This window comes from Chiloscyllium punctatum, unplaced genomic scaffold (assembly GCF_047496795.1).
Source record: "Chiloscyllium punctatum isolate Juve2018m unplaced genomic scaffold, sChiPun1.3 scaffold_156, whole genome shotgun sequence".
NCBI classification, from domain to species: domain Eukaryota; kingdom Metazoa; phylum Chordata; class Chondrichthyes; order Orectolobiformes; family Hemiscylliidae; genus Chiloscyllium; species Chiloscyllium punctatum.
In genome coordinates, this window is record NW_027309890.1 from 562,696 (window position 1) to 578,308 (window position 15,613).

The following is a 15,613-nucleotide window of genomic DNA, read 5'->3' on the forward strand; positions in this document are numbered from 1 at the left end:
TCATATCGCAGCCGTTACGCTGCAGGGAAAGTCGTCCCAGCTTATTCCACCTCGCCCTACGGTCCAAACATTGACGAAATCATTGTCTATATATTGTCATCAATTTCACGTGTCTTTTTTAACGTTTTCAAGATGTCAATTACGCTGGACAACAACGAGCAATTGGAAACAGAAAGGTGAAACGGAGAATGGCTTCAACTTTCAGTGCTGGATGCCACTGCGCCGCAGGGCGGCGACCGCGGCTGGTTTCTGTAGTGTAGTGGTCATCACGTTCGCCTAACACGCGAAAGGTCCCCAGTTCGAAACTGGGCAGAAACTGCTTTGTTCGTCAACTGCGGCCTTTTACATGGACAAGAACGGAGCTTTCTTGCTTGCTTTCCCATCTGCAAACCTGCCTTCGAATTTGCTTGAAAGAATCTGCTCTCGTAGTGAAATGTAAGGCAACTCCATTTAATTACTGTGTAAAGCATTATAAAGTTTTTCTCCAACCTGGTTCTGATGCATATGCCATTCTGTTTGAGAGTGTCCTTGCCGCGTTCTGATCCTTCCACGAAAAGCAGTACCGCATTTGCATTCCTTGCGTAGGCGGACCGGTTCAAAGGCAGGTCACAGCGCACCACGGATTCCTGAACTTGTCTGTCTGTCAAATGTACCCCAAAGTCGTCTCTGAAAGGCCTCATTTGGAAGCTGTCTGTCGTTATTCAACGCGCGAGAGTTGGTACCAGATTCCTGAATCATATTTTGGGGCAGTTCGCACGTTAGTGGCTCATTCAATCAGCAACAGCAATGAAATAATTTACACTCTCAGAGGAACCTTTGAACCTGTGCTTTCATAGCGCCGCTAATATTAAGGTGCGCCCCGAGATCTAAGCCATGTTGGAACTGAAACGGAGGAATCGACAGAGAGGCTACAGAATGACATCGCATCCATTTGGTTTTCTTTAAATCACTGACGAGCAGGAAAATGTAAAAGGGGAGAGCGAGTGGGGAAGTGAGGCGGTTGCAGCTCTGGTAAAAGTCCTTCTTTGTGATTCACTCCGCAAACAGAGACTTGAAGGTGACTCAGAGGCGTGTGAGCTCTTCACATCGAGATCAGAAAGCACTCAAGGGCAGTTAGCACCTCTTCCGGAGTGGGGGTGGGGTGAGGTAATTACCTTTTGACTTCTGTTACTATGTTCAGAAACTGCCTTTTCGATTGACTTGAACAGAAACTGCATTTCCAATAAGCACCATGGAAGTTAGCAAAATTTATTGAATCGCTTCTCGTCGATTGCCGCACAGGTTTCCGACTCAGTTGGCATCCACGTGGCTCATGTCCAGGAGTGAACATCTCTGCAGCAAATTGCACGGTTAAAGTAAAAGGCACGGAAAGTGGCATCTCGAACCGGCCCCGAGGTCAGAGCATGCTCACAATGTGATCTGTCGTTCTCGGATTGTAATGCGACCTCCGGTTTTAGGGTGGAGAACATTCTTTGGGACCCTTCTTCTGCAAAACAGACACAGTGACTGAATAAATGCTGCACGGTTTGATGTGGAACACGGCCTGCTCAGCTTTGTGCATTTTCCCTGTAGTCAGGTGTGTTTCGTGTTCCGTGTAAACGTGAAAGTCGTCCTGTTTCGAGCAATGTGTGAAATCATTTAGCAAAGCAAGAATCGAAATTGTAGTAATGTCTAGCAGCTCATGGTTATTTGACCGAAGTGTCCAAGTGTCTCTGCTGTCAAGATCGCGTTCGCCTCCCGCGCGGAAAATCGCAAACAGCTCTGCTGTTCCAAAGCGATTTGTGCTTTTACTGGAACCGAATGGAGACTATTATTTCATCGCTGTTGTGAAACAAAGTCCTGCGGTGACTCGACTCGTCGTTATTTGGTTTTTTGTCCAATGGGAAAATCGTTCCAATGAATTTCGGTGTCATATGTTATTGAATTTCTCCCATTTCCTTCATTTCCGTCCTGGAGACATCAGAAGGAAAAGGTAATCTAATCGAGACTGTGATTGGTGAAATTGACTTTTTATGGCCCGTTCTTATGATGTTCTTTCTATCTCTCTTTTCAGCATTGTCTGGAAAGTGGTGGTGCACTAACGCTGCAGTATGTTTGAAAGAGTAGTTTGGAATTGCCCTGTTGTTAGTTGTGAGATTACTTTATGACTCATGCCCTCGGACTGTGACACATTTAGCATTCATGCATCTCTCTGTCTGAAAATGCATTCGGCATGCCAGTTTTGTTTGTGTTCCGTGAAAAATGCTTTCTGTTTTGCGATTCGCTCAGCACATTACGAGTTAACAGGGTTTCTGAGGTAACTTCGAGCAGCAAAACTCCTCAATTGAGGTCTGGGAAAATTTCACGGAGTATGGTCAGTCGGGGCAAAATTAAGGAAGTCGTTCGTATCTGCAGTGTTTCACAATACTACCTTTCCCGTGAGCAGTCGAACAGACTAAACGATTGTGCCACAGACTGCGATGGAAAACTCCGCTAAAAAGTAATCCTTTAAAGCCAGTGTTAGCAACAAGACGTTATGGGGGTACACGGCGTGGAAACAGATATTTAGGTGTATCTCATCCATGCTCACCACATAACCAAAATTAAACAAGTCCCGTTCCCCAGCATTTGGCCCCAATCCCTCTAAACCCATCCTGTCCAGAAACTCATCCGATTACCTTTGCAATTTTCTGAGTGTAATAGCCTCCTCCACTTCCTCTGGGAGCTCATTCCATACACGCACAACCTTCTGTGTGGGAAATGTGCCTCAGGTCGTTTGTCAATTTCAGCCCACTCACCTTAAACCTATGCTCTCGAGTTTTCAACTCACCCCAATTTGGGTAAAACACAGAAATACTCAGTTTACAACCCTTCCATAAGATCATATCGCAGCCGTTACGCTGCAGGGAAAGTCGTCCCAGCTTATTCCACCTCGCCCTACGGTCCAAACATTGACGAAATCATTGTCTATATATTGTCATCAATTTCACGTGTCTTTTTTAACGTTTTCAAGATGTCAATTACGCTGGACAACAACGAGCAATTGGAAACAGAAAGGTGAAACGGAGAATGGCTTCAACTTTCAGTGCTGGATGCCACTGCGCCGCAGGGCGGCGACCGCGGCTGGTTTCTGTAGTGTAGTGGTCATCACGTTCGCCTAACACGCGAAAGGTCCCCAGTTCGAAACTGGGCAGAAACTGCTTTGTTCGTCAACTGCGGCCTTTTACATGGACAAGAACGGAGCTTTCTTGCTTGCTTTCCCATCTGCAAACCTGCCTTCGAATTTGCTTGAAAGAATCTGCTCTCGTAGTGAAATGTAAGGCAACTCCATTTAATTACTGTGTAAAGCATTATAAAGTTTTTCTCCAACCTGGTTCTGATGCATATGCCATTCTGTTTGAGAGTGTCCTTGCCGCGTTCTGATCCTTCCACGAAAAGCAGTACCGCATTTGCATTCCTTGCGTAGGCGGACCGGTTCAAAGGCAGGTCACAGCGCACCACGGATTCCTGAACTTGTCTGTCTGTCAAATGTACCCCAAAGTCGTCTCTGAAAGGCCTCATTTGGAAGCTGTCTGTCGTTATTCAACGCGCGAGAGTTGGTACCAGATTCCTGAATCATATTTTGGGGCAGTTCGCACGTTAGTGGCTCATTCAATCAGCAACAGCAATGAAATAATTTACACTCTCAGAGGAACCTTTGAACCTGTGCTTTCATAGCGCCGCTAATATTAAGGTGCGCCCCGAGATCTAAGCCATGTTGGAACTGAAACGGAGGAATCGACAGAGAGGCTACAGAATGACATCGCATCCATTTGGTTTTCTTTAAATCACTGACGAGCAGGAAAATGTAAAAGGGGAGAGCGAGTGGGGAAGTGAGGCGGTTGCAGCTCTGGTAAAAGTCCTTCTTTGTGATTCACTCCGCAAACAGAGACTTGAAGGTGACTCAGAGGCGTGTGAGCTCTTCACATCGAGATCAGAAAGCACTCAAGGGCAGTTAGCACCTCTTCCGGAGTGGGGGTGGGGTGAGGTAATTACCTTTTGACTTCTGTTACTATGTTCAGAAACTGCCTTTTCGATTGACTTGAACAGAAACTGCATTTCCAATAAGCACCATGGAAGTTAGCAAAATTTATTGAATCGCTTCTCGTCGATTGCCGCACAGGTTTCCGACTCAGTTGGCATCCACGTGGCTCATGTCCAGGAGTGAACATCTCTGCAGCAAATTGCACGGTTAAAGTAAAAGGCACGGAAAGTGGCATCTCGAACCGGCCCCGAGGTCAGAGCATGCTCACAATGTGATCTGTCGTTCTCGGATTGTAATGCGACCTCCGGTTTTAGGGTGGAGAACATTCTTTGGGACCCTTCTTCTGCAAAACAGACACAGTGACTGAATAAATGCTGCACGGTTTGATGTGGAACACGGCCTGCTCAGCTTTGTGCATTTTCCCTGTAGTCAGGTGTGTTTCGTGTTCCGTGTAAACGTGAAAGTCGTCCTGTTTCGAGCAATGTGTGAAATCATTTAGCAAAGCAAGAATCGAAATTGTAGTAATGTCTAGCAGCTCATGGTTATTTGACCGAAGTGTCCAAGTGTCTCTGCTGTCAAGATCGCGTTCGCCTCCCGCGCGGAAAATCGCAAACAGCTCTGCTGTTCCAAAGCGATTTGTGCTTTTACTGGAACCGAATGGAGACTATTATTTCATCGCTGTTGTGAAACAAAGTCCTGCGGTGACTCGACTCGTCGTTATTTGGTTTTTTGTCCAATGGGAAAATCGTTCCAATGAATTTCGGTGTCATATGTTATTGAATTTCTCCCATTTCCTTCATTTCCGTCCTGGAGACATCAGAAGGAAAAGGTAATCTAATCGAGACTGTGATTGGTGAAATTGACTTTTTATGGCCCGTTCTTATGATGTTCTTTCTATCTCTCTTTTCAGCATTGTCTGGAAAGTGGTGGTGCACTAACGCTGCAGTATGTTTGAAAGAGTAGTTTGGAATTGCCCTGTTGTTAGTTGTGAGATTACTTTATGACTCATGCCCTCGGACTGTGACACATTTAGCATTCATGCATCTCTCTGTCTGAAAATGCATTCGGCATGCCAGTTTTGTTTGTGTTCCGTGAAAAATGCTTTCTGTTTTGCGATTCGCTCAGCACATTACGAGTTAACAGGGTTTCTGAGGTAACTTCGAGCAGCAAAACTCCTCAATTGAGGTCTGGGAAAATTTCACGGAGTATGGTCAGTCGGGGCAAAATTAAGGAAGTCGTTCGTATCTGCAGTGTTTCACAATACTACCTTTCCCGTGAGCAGTCGAACAGACTAAACGATTGTGCCACAGACTGCGATGGAAAACTCCGCTAAAAAGTAATCCTTTAAAGCCAGTGTTAGCAACAAGACGTTATGGGGGTACACGGCGTGGAAACAGATATTTAGGTGTATCTCATCCATGCTCACCACATAACCAAAATTAAACAAGTCCCGTTCCCCAGCATTTGGCCCCAATCCCTCTAAACCCATCCTGTCCAGAAACTCATCCGATTACCTTTGCAATTTTCTGAGTGTAATAGCCTCCTCCACTTCCTCTGGGAGCTCATTCCATACACGCACAACCTTCTGTGTGGGAAATGTGCCTCAGGTCGTTTGTCAATTTCAGCCCACTCACCTTAAACCTATGCTCTCGAGTTTTCAACTCACCCCAATTTGGGTAAAACACAGAAATACTCAGTTTACAACCCTTCCATAAGATCATATCGCAGCCGTTACGCTGCAGGGAAAGTCGTCCCAGCTTATTCCACCTCGCCCTACGGTCCAAACATTGACGAAATCATTGTCTATATATTGTCATCAATTTCACGTGTCTTTTTTAACGTTTTCAAGATGTCAATTACGCTGGACAACAACGAGCAATTGGAAACAGAAAGGTGAAACGGAGAATGGCTTCAACTTTCAGTGCTGGATGCCACTGCGCCGCAGGGCGGCGACCGCGGCTGGTTTCTGTAGTGTAGTGGTCATCACGTTCGCCTAACACGCGAAAGGTCCCCAGTTCGAAACTGGGCAGAAACTGCTTTGTTCGTCAACTGCGGCCTTTTACATGGACAAGAACGGAGCTTTCTTGCTTGCTTTCCCATCTGCAAACCTGCCTTCGAATTTGCTTGAAAGAATCTGCTCTCGTAGTGAAATGTAAGGCAACTCCATTTAATTACTGTGTAAAGCATTATAAAGTTTTTCTCCAACCTGGTTCTGATGCATATGCCATTCTGTTTGAGAGTGTCCTTGCCGCGTTCTGATCCTTCCACGAAAAGCAGTACCGCATTTGCATTCCTTGCGTAGGCGGACCGGCTCAAAGGCAGGTCACAGCGCACCACGGATTCCTGAACTTGTCTGTCTGTCAAATGTACCCCAAAGTCGTCTCTGAAAGGCCTCATTTGGAAGCTGTCTGTCGTTATTCAACGCGCGAGAGTTGGTACCAGATTCCTGAATCATATTTTGGGGCAGTTCGCACGTTAGTGGCTCATTCAATCAGCAACAGCAATGAAATAATTTACACTCTCAGAGGAACCTTTGAACCTGTGCTTTCATAGCGCCGCTAATATTAAGGTGCGCCCCGAGATCTAAGCCATGTTGGAACTGAAACGGAGGAATCGACAGAGAGGCTACAGAATGACATCGCATCCATTTGGTTTTCTTTAAATCACTGACGAGCAGGAAAATGTAAAAGGGGAGAGCGAGTGGGGAAGTGAGGCGGTTGCAGCTCTGGTAAAAGTCCTTCTTTGTGATTCACTCCGCAAACAGAGACTTGAAGGTGACTCAGAGGCGTGTGAGCTCTTCACATCGAGATCAGAAAGCACTCAAGGGCAGTTAGCACCTCTTCCGGAGTGGGGGTGGGGTGAGGTAATTACCTTTTGACTTCTGTTACTATGTTCAGAAACTGCCTTTTCGATTGACTTGAACAGAAACTGCATTTCCAATAAGCACCATGGAAGTTAGCAAAATTTATTGAATCGCTTCTCGTCGATTGCCGCACAGGTTTCCGACTCAGTTGGTATCCACGTGGCTCATGTCCAGGAGTGAACATCTCTGCAGCAAATTGCACGGTTAAAGTAAAAGGCACGGAAAGTGGCATCTCGAACCGGCCCCGAGGTCAGAGCATGCTCACAATGTGATCTGTCGTTCTCGGATTGTAATGCGACCTCCGGTTTTAGGGTGGAGAACATTCTTTGGGACCCTTCTTCTGCAAAACAGACACAGTGACTGAATAAATGCTGCACGGTTTGATGTGGAACACGGCCTGCTCAGCTTTGTGCATTTTCCCTGTAGTCAGGTGTGTTTCGTGTTCCGTGTAAACGTGAAAGTCGTCCTGTTTCGAGCAATGTGTGAAATCATTTAGCAAAGCAAGAATCGAAATTGTAGTAATGTCTAGCAGCTCATGGTTATTTGACCGAAGTGTCCAAGTGTCTCTGCTGTCAAGATCGCGTTCGCCTCCCGCGCGGAAAATCGCAAACAGCTCTGCTGTTCCAAAGCGATTTGTGCTTTTACTGGAACCGAATGGAGACTATTATTTCATCGCTGTTGTGAAACAAAGTCCTGCGGTGACTCGACTCGTCGTTATTTGGTTTTTTGTCCAATGGGAAAATCGTTCCAATGAATTTCGGTGTCATATGTTATTGAATTTCTCCCATTTCCTTCATTTCCGTCCTGGAGACATCAGAAGGAAAAGGTAATCTAATCGAGACTGTGATTGGTGAAATTGACTTTTTATGGCCCGTTCTTATGATGTTCTTTCTATCTCTCTTTTCAGCATTGTCTGGAAAGTGGTGGTGCACTAACGCTGCAGTATGTTTGAAAGAGTAGTTTGGAATTGCCCTGTTGTTAGTTGTGAGATTACTTTATGACTCATGCCCTCGGACTGTGACACATTTAGCATTCATGCATCTCTCTGTCTGAAAATGCATTCGGCATGCCAGTTTTGTTTGTGTTCCGTGAAAAATGCTTTCTGTTTTGCGATTCGCTCAGCACATTACGAGTTAACAGGGTTTCTGAGGTAACTTCGAGCAGCAAAACTCCTCAATTGAGGTCTGGGAAAATTTCACGGAGTATGGTCAGTCGGGGCAAAATTAAGGAAGTCGTTCGTATCTGCAGTGTTTCACAATACTACCTTTCCCGTGAGCAGTCGAACAGACTAAACGATTGTGCCACAGACTGCGATGGAAAACTCCGCTAAAAAGTAATCCTTTAAAGCCAGTGTTAGCAACAAGACGTTATGGGGGTACACGGCGTGGAAACAGATATTTAGGTGTATCTCATCCATGCTCACCACATAACCAAAATTAAACAAGTCCCGTTCCCCAGCATTTGGCCCCAATCCCTCTAAACCCATCCTGTCCAGAAACTCATCCGATTACCTTTGCAATTTTCTGAGTGTAATAGCCTCCTCCACTTCCTCTGGGAGCTCATTCCATACACGCACAACCTTCTGTGTGGGAAATGTGCCTCAGGTCGTTTGTCAATTTCAGCCCACTCACCTTAAACCTATGCTCTCGAGTTTTCAACTCACCCCAATTTGGGTAAAACACAGAAATACTCAGTTTACAACCCTTCCATAAGATCATATCGCAGCCGTTACGCTGCAGGGAAAGTCGTCCCAGCTTATTCCACCTCGCCCTACGGTCCAAACATTGACGAAATCATTGTCTATATATTGTCATCAATTTCACGTGTCTTTTTTAACGTTTTCAAGATGTCAATTACGCTGGACAACAACGAGCAATTGGAAACAGAAAGGTGAAACGGAGAATGGCTTCAACTTTCAGTGCTGGATGCCACTGCGCCGCAGGGCGGCGACCGCGGCTGGTTTCTGTAGTGTAGTGGTCATCACGTTCGCCTAACACGCGAAAGGTCCCCAGTTCGAAACTGGGCAGAAACTGCTTTGTTCGTCAACTGCGGCCTTTTACATGGACAAGAACGGAGCTTTCTTGCTTGCTTTCCCATCTGCAAACCTGCCTTCGAATTTGCTTGAAAGAATCTGCTCTCGTAGTGAAATGTAAGGCAACTCCATTTAATTACTGTGTAAAGCATTATAAAGTTTTTCTCCAACCTGGTTCTGATGCATATGCCATTCTGTTTGAGAGTGTCCTTGCCGCGTTCTGATCCTTCCACGAAAAGCAGTACCGCATTTGCATTCCTTGCGTAGGCGGACCGGCTCAAAGGCAGGTCACAGCGCACCACGGATTCCTGAACTTGTCTGTCTGTCAAATGTACCCCAAAGTCGTCTCTGAAAGGCCTCATTTGGAAGCTGTCTGTCGTTATTCAACGCGCGAGAGTTGGTACCAGATTCCTGAATCATATTTTGGGGCAGTTCGCACGTTAGTGGCTCATTCAATCAGCAACAGCAATGAAATAATTTACACTCTCAGAGGAACCTTTGAACCTGTGCTTTCATAGCGCCGCTAATATTAAGGTGCGCCCCGAGATCTAAGCCATGTTGGAACTGAAACGGAGGAATCGACAGAGAGGCTACAGAATGACATCGCATCCATTTGGTTTTCTTTAAATCACTGACGAGCAGGAAAATGTAAAAGGGGAGAGCGAGTGGGGAAGTGAGGCGGTTGCAGCTCTGGTAAAAGTCCTTCTTTGTGATTCACTCCGCAAACAGAGACTTGAAGGTGACTCAGAGGCGTGTGAGCTCTTCACATCGAGATCAGAAAGCACTCAAGGGCAGTTAGCACCTCTTCCGGAGTGGGGGTGGGGTGAGGTAATTACCTTTTGACTTCTGTTACTATGTTCAGAAACTGCCTTTTCGATTGACTTGAACAGAAACTGCATTTCCAATAAGCACCATGGAAGTTAGCAAAATTTATTGAATCGCTTCTCGTCGATTGCCGCACAGGTTTCCGACTCAGTTGGTATCCACGTGGCTCATGTCCAGGAGTGAACATCTCTGCAGCAAATTGCACGGTTAAAGTAAAAGGCACGGAAAGTGGCATCTCGAACCGGCCCCGAGGTCAGAGCATGCTCACAATGTGATCTGTCGTTCTCGGATTGTAATGCGACCTCCGGTTTTAGGGTGGAGAACATTCTTTGGGACCCTTCTTCTGCAAAACAGACACAGTGACTGAATAAATGCTGCACGGTTTGATGTGGAACACGGCCTGCTCAGCTTTGTGCATTTTCCCTGTAGTCAGGTGTGTTTCGTGTTCCGTGTAAACGTGAAAGTCGTCCTGTTTCGAGCAATGTGTGAAATCATTTAGCAAAGCAAGAATCGAAATTGTAGTAATGTCTAGCAGCTCATGGTTATTTGACCGAAGTGTCCAAGTGTCTCTGCTGTCAAGATCGCGTTCGCCTCCCGCGCGGAAAATCGCAAACAGCTCTGCTGTTCCAAAGCGATTTGTGCTTTTACTGGAACCGAATGGAGACTATTATTTCATCGCTGTTGTGAAACAAAGTCCTGCGGTGACTCGACTCGTCGTTATTTGGTTTTTTGTCCAATGGGAAAATCGTTCCAATGAATTTCGGTGTCATATGTTATTGAATTTCTCCCATTTCCTTCATTTCCGTCCTGGAGACATCAGAAGGAAAAGGTAATCTAATCGAGACTGTGATTGGTGAAATTGACTTTTTATGGCCCGTTCTTATGATGTTCTTTCTATCTCTCTTTTCAGCATTGTCTGGAAAGTGGTGGTGCACTAACGCTGCAGTATGTTTGAAAGAGTAGTTTGGAATTGCCCTGTTGTTAGTTGTGAGATTACTTTATGACTCATGCCCTCGGACTGTGACACATTTAGCATTCATGCATCTCTCTGTCTGAAAATGCATTCGGCATGCCAGTTTTGTTTGTGTTCCGTGAAAAATGCTTTCTGTTTTGCGATTCGCTCAGCACATTACGAGTTAACAGGGTTTCTGAGGTAACTTCGAGCAGCAAAACTCCTCAATTGAGGTCTGGGAAAATTTCACGGAGTATGGTCAGTCGGGGCAAAATTAAGGAAGTCGTTCGTATCTGCAGTGTTTCACAATACTACCTTTCCCGTGAGCAGTCGAACAGACTAAACGATTGTGCCACAGACTGCGATGGAAAACTCCGCTAAAAAGTAATCCTTTAAAGCCAGTGTTAGCAACAAGACGTTATGGGGGTACACGGCGTGGAAACAGATATTTAGGTGTATCTCATCCATGCTCACCACATAACCAAAATTAAACAAGTCCCGTTCCCCAGCATTTGGCCCCAATCCCTCTAAACCCATCCTGTCCAGAAACTCATCCGATTACCTTTGCAATTTTCTGAGTGTAATAGCCTCCTCCACTTCCTCTGGGAGCTCATTCCATACACGCACAACCTTCTGTGTGGGAAATGTGCCTCAGGTCGTTTGTCAATTTCAGCCCACTCACCTTAAACCTATGCTCTCGAGTTTTCAACTCACCCCAATTTGGGTAAAACACAGAAATACTCAGTTTACAACCCTTCCATAAGATCATATCGCAGCCGTTACGCTGCAGGGAAAGTCGTCCCAGCTTATTCCACCTCGCCCTACGGTCCAAACATTGACGAAATCATTGTCTATATATTGTCATCAATTTCACGTGTCTTTTTTAACGTTTTCAAGATGTCAATTACGCTGGACAACAACGAGCAATTGGAAACAGAAAGGTGAAACGGAGAATGGCTTCAACTTTCAGTGCTGGATGCCACTGCGCCGCAGGGCGGCGACCGCGGCTGGTTTCTGTAGTGTAGTGGTCATCACGTTCGCCTAACACGCGAAAGGTCCCCAGTTCGAAACTGGGCAGAAACTGCTTTGTTCGTCAACTGCGGCCTTTTACATGGACAAGAACGGAGCTTTCTTGCTTGCTTTCCCATCTGCAAACCTGCCTTCGAATTTGCTTGAAAGAATCTGCTCTCGTAGTGAAATGTAAGGCAACTCCATTTAATTACTGTGTAAAGCATTATAAAGTTTTTCTCCAACCTGGTTCTGATGCATATGCCATTCTGTTTGAGAGTGTCCTTGCCGCGTTCTGATCCTTCCACGAAAAGCAGTACCGCATTTGCATTCCTTGCGTAGGCGGACCAGCTCAAAGGCAGGTCACAGCGCACCACGGATTCCTGAACTTGTCTGTCTGTCAAATGTACCCCAAAGTCGTCTCTGAAAGGCCTCATTTGGAAGCTGTCTGTCGTTATTCAACGCGCGAGAGTTGGTACCAGATTCCTGAATCATATTTTGGGGCAGTTCGCACGTTAGTGGCTCATTCAATCAGCAACAGCAATGAAATAATTTACACTCTCAGAGGAACCTTTGAACCTGTGCTTTCATAGCGCCGCTAATATTAAGGTGCGCCCCGAGATCTAAGCCATGTTGGAACTGAAACGGAGGAATCGACAGAGAGGCTACAGAATGACATCGCATCCATTTGGTTTTCTTTAAATCACTGACGAGCAGGAAAATGTAAAAGGGGAGAGCGAGTGGGGAAGTGAGGCGGTTGCAGCTCTGGTAAAAGTCCTTCTTTGTGATTCACTCCGCAAACAGAGACTTGAAGGTGACTCAGAGGCGTGTGAGCTCTTCACATCGAGATCAGAAAGCACTCAAGGGCAGTTAGCACCTCTTCCGGAGTGGGGGTGGGGTGAGGTAATTACCTTTTGACTTCTGTTACTATGTTCAGAAACTGCCTTTTCGATTGACTTGAACAGAAACTGCATTTCCAATAAGCACCATGGAAGTTAGCAAAATTTATTGAATCGCTTCTCGTCGATTGCCGCACAGGTTTCCGACTCAGTTGGTATCCACGTGGCTCATGTCCAGGAGTGAACATCTCTGCAGCAAATTGCACGGTTAAAGTAAAAGGCACGGAAAGTGGCATCTCGAACCGGCCCCGAGGTCAGAGCATGCTCACAATGTGATCTGTCGTTCTCGGATTGTAATGCGACCTCCGGTTTTAGGGTGGAGAACATTCTTTGGGACCCTTCTTCTGCAAAACAGACACAGTGACTGAATAAATGCTGCACGGTTTGATGTGGAACACGGCCTGCTCAGCTTTGTGCATTTTCCCTGTAGTCAGGTGTGTTTCGTGTTCCGTGTAAACGTGAAAGTCGTCCTGTTTCGAGCAATGTGTGAAATCATTTAGCAAAGCAAGAATCGAAATTGTAGTAATGTCTAGCAGCTCATGGTTATTTGACCGAAGTGTCCAAGTGTCTCTGCTGTCAAGATCGCGTTCGCCTCCCGCGCGGAAAATCGCAAACAGCTCTGCTGTTCCAAAGCGATTTGTGCTTTTACTGGAACCGAATGGAGACTATTATTTCATCGCTGTTGTGAAACAAAGTCCTGCGGTGACTCGACTCGTCGTTATTTGGTTTTTTGTCCAATGGGAAAATCGTTCCAATGAATTTCGGTGTCATATGTTATTGAATTTCTCCCATTTCCTTCATTTCCGTCCTGGAGACATCAGAAGGAAAAGGTAATCTAATCGAGACTGTGATTGGTGAAATTGACTTTTTATGGCCCGTTCTTATGATGTTCTTTCTATCTCTCTTTTCAGCATTGTCTGGAAAGTGGTGGTGCACTAACGCTGCAGTATGTTTGAAAGAGTAGTTTGGAATTGCCCTGTTGTTAGTTGTGAGATTACTTTATGACTCATGCCCTCGGACTGTGACACATTTAGCATTCATGCATCTCTCTGTCTGAAAATGCATTCGGCATGCCAGTTTTGTTTGTGTTCCGTGAAAAATGCTTTCTGTTTTGCGATTCGCTCAGCACATTACGAGTTAACAGGGTTTCTGAGGTAACTTCGAGCAGCAAAACTCCTCAATTGAGGTCTGGGAAAATTTCACGGAGTATGGTCAGTCGGGGCAAAATTAAGGAAGTCGTTCGTATCTGCAGTGTTTCACAATACTACCTTTCCCGTGAGCAGTCGAACAGACTAAACGATTGTGCCACAGACTGCGATGGAAAACTCCGCTAAAAAGTAATCCTTTAAAGCCAGTGTTAGCAACAAGACGTTATGGGGGTACACGGCGTGGAAACAGATATTTAGGTGTATCTCATCCATGCTCACCACATAACCAAAATTAAACAAGTCCCGTTCCCCAGCATTTGGCCCCAATCCCTCTAAACCCATCCTGTCCAGAAACTCATCCGATTACCTTTGCAATTTTCTGAGTGTAATAGCCTCCTCCACTTCCTCTGGGAGCTCATTCCATACACGCACAACCTTCTGTGTGGGAAATGTGCCTCAGGTCGTTTGTCAATTTCAGCCCACTCACCTTAAACCTATGCTCTCGAGTTTTCAACTCACCCCAATTTGGGTAAAACACAGAAATACTCAGTTTACAACCCTTCCATAAGATCATATCGCAGCCGTTACGCTGCAGGGAAAGTCGTCCCAGCTTATTCCACCTCGCCCTACGGTCCAAACATTGACGAAATCATTGTCTATATATTGTCATCAATTTCACGTGTCTTTTTTAACGTTTTCAAGATGTCAATTACGCTGGACAACAACGAGCAATTGGAAACAGAAAGGTGAAACGGAGAATGGCTTCAACTTTCAGTGCTGGATGCCACTGCGCCGCAGGGCGGCGACCGCGGCTGGTTTCTGTAGTGTAGTGGTCATCACGTTCGCCTAACACGCGAAAGGTCCCCAGTTCGAAACTGGGCAGAAACTGCTTTGTTCGTCAACTGCGGCCTTTTACATGGACAAGAACGGAGCTTTCTTGCTTGCTTTCCCATCTGCAAACCTGCCTTCGAATTTGCTTGAAAGAATCTGCTCTCGTAGTGAAATGTAAGGCAACTCCATTTAATTACTGTGTAAAGCATTATAAAGTTTTTCTCCAACCTGGTTCTGATGCATATGCCATTCTGTTTGAGAGTGTCCTTGCCGCGTTCTGATCCTTCCACGAAAAGCAGTACCGCATTTGCATTCCTTGCGTAGGCGGACCGGTTCAAAGGCAGGTCACAGCGCACCACGGATTCCTGAACTTGTCTGTCTGTCAAATGTACCCCAAAGTCGTCTCTGAAAGGCCTCATTTGGAAGCTGTCTGTCGTTATTCAACGCGCGAGAGTTGGTACCAGATTCCTGAATCATATTTTGGGGCAGTTCGCACGTTAGTGGCTCATTCAATCAGCAACAGCAATGAAATAATTTACACTCTCAGAGGAACCTTTGAACCTGTGCTTTCATAGCGCCGCTAATATTAAGGTGCGCCCCGAGATCTAAGCCATGTTGGAACTGAAACGGAGGAATCGACAGAGAGGCTACAGAATGACATCGCATCCATTTGGTTTTCTTTAAATCACTGACGAGCAGGAAAATGTAAAAGGGGAGAGCGAGTGGGGAAGTGAGGCGGTTGCAGCTCTGGTAAAAGTCCTTCTTTGTGATTCACTCCGCAAACAGAGACTTGAAGGTGACTCAGAGGCGTGTGAGCTCTTCACATCGAGATCAGAAAGCACTCAAGGGCAGTTAGCACCTCTTCCGGAGTGGGGGTGGGGTGAGGTAATTACCTTTTGACTTCTGTTACTATGTTCAGAAACTGCCTTTTCGATTGACTTGAACAGAAACTGCATTTCCAATAAGCACCATGGAAGTTAGCAAAATTTATTGAATCGCTTCTCGTCGATTGCCGCACAGGTTTCCGACTCAGTTGGTATCCACGTGGCTCA

The 15,613-nt window shown here is 45.8% G+C and overlaps 6 non-coding genes across 6 annotated transcripts; all 6 read left to right on the forward strand.

Moving 5' to 3' along the window:
- Positions 1-245: 245 nt before the first annotated feature.
- On the forward strand, positions 246-318 carry trnav-aac (transfer RNA valine (anticodon AAC)). Its single transcript has one exon. It is a non-coding gene; the product is annotated as a tRNA-Val (tRNA).
- A 2,787-nt stretch (positions 319-3,105) lies between these two features.
- trnav-aac (transfer RNA valine (anticodon AAC)) lies at positions 3,106-3,178 on the forward strand. The gene has a single exon. It is a non-coding gene; the product is annotated as a tRNA-Val (tRNA).
- A 2,787-nt stretch (positions 3,179-5,965) lies between these two features.
- On the forward strand, positions 5,966-6,038 carry trnav-aac (transfer RNA valine (anticodon AAC)). The gene has a single exon. It is a non-coding gene; the product is annotated as a tRNA-Val (tRNA).
- A 2,787-nt stretch (positions 6,039-8,825) lies between these two features.
- On the forward strand, positions 8,826-8,898 carry trnav-aac (transfer RNA valine (anticodon AAC)). The gene has a single exon. It is a non-coding gene; the product is annotated as a tRNA-Val (tRNA).
- A 2,787-nt stretch (positions 8,899-11,685) lies between these two features.
- trnav-aac (transfer RNA valine (anticodon AAC)) lies at positions 11,686-11,758 on the forward strand. The gene has a single exon. It is a non-coding gene; the product is annotated as a tRNA-Val (tRNA).
- Positions 11,759-14,545: 2,787 nt separating this feature from the next.
- On the forward strand, positions 14,546-14,618 carry trnav-aac (transfer RNA valine (anticodon AAC)). Its single transcript has one exon. It is a non-coding gene; the product is annotated as a tRNA-Val (tRNA).
- Positions 14,619-15,613: the final 995 nt, after the last annotated feature.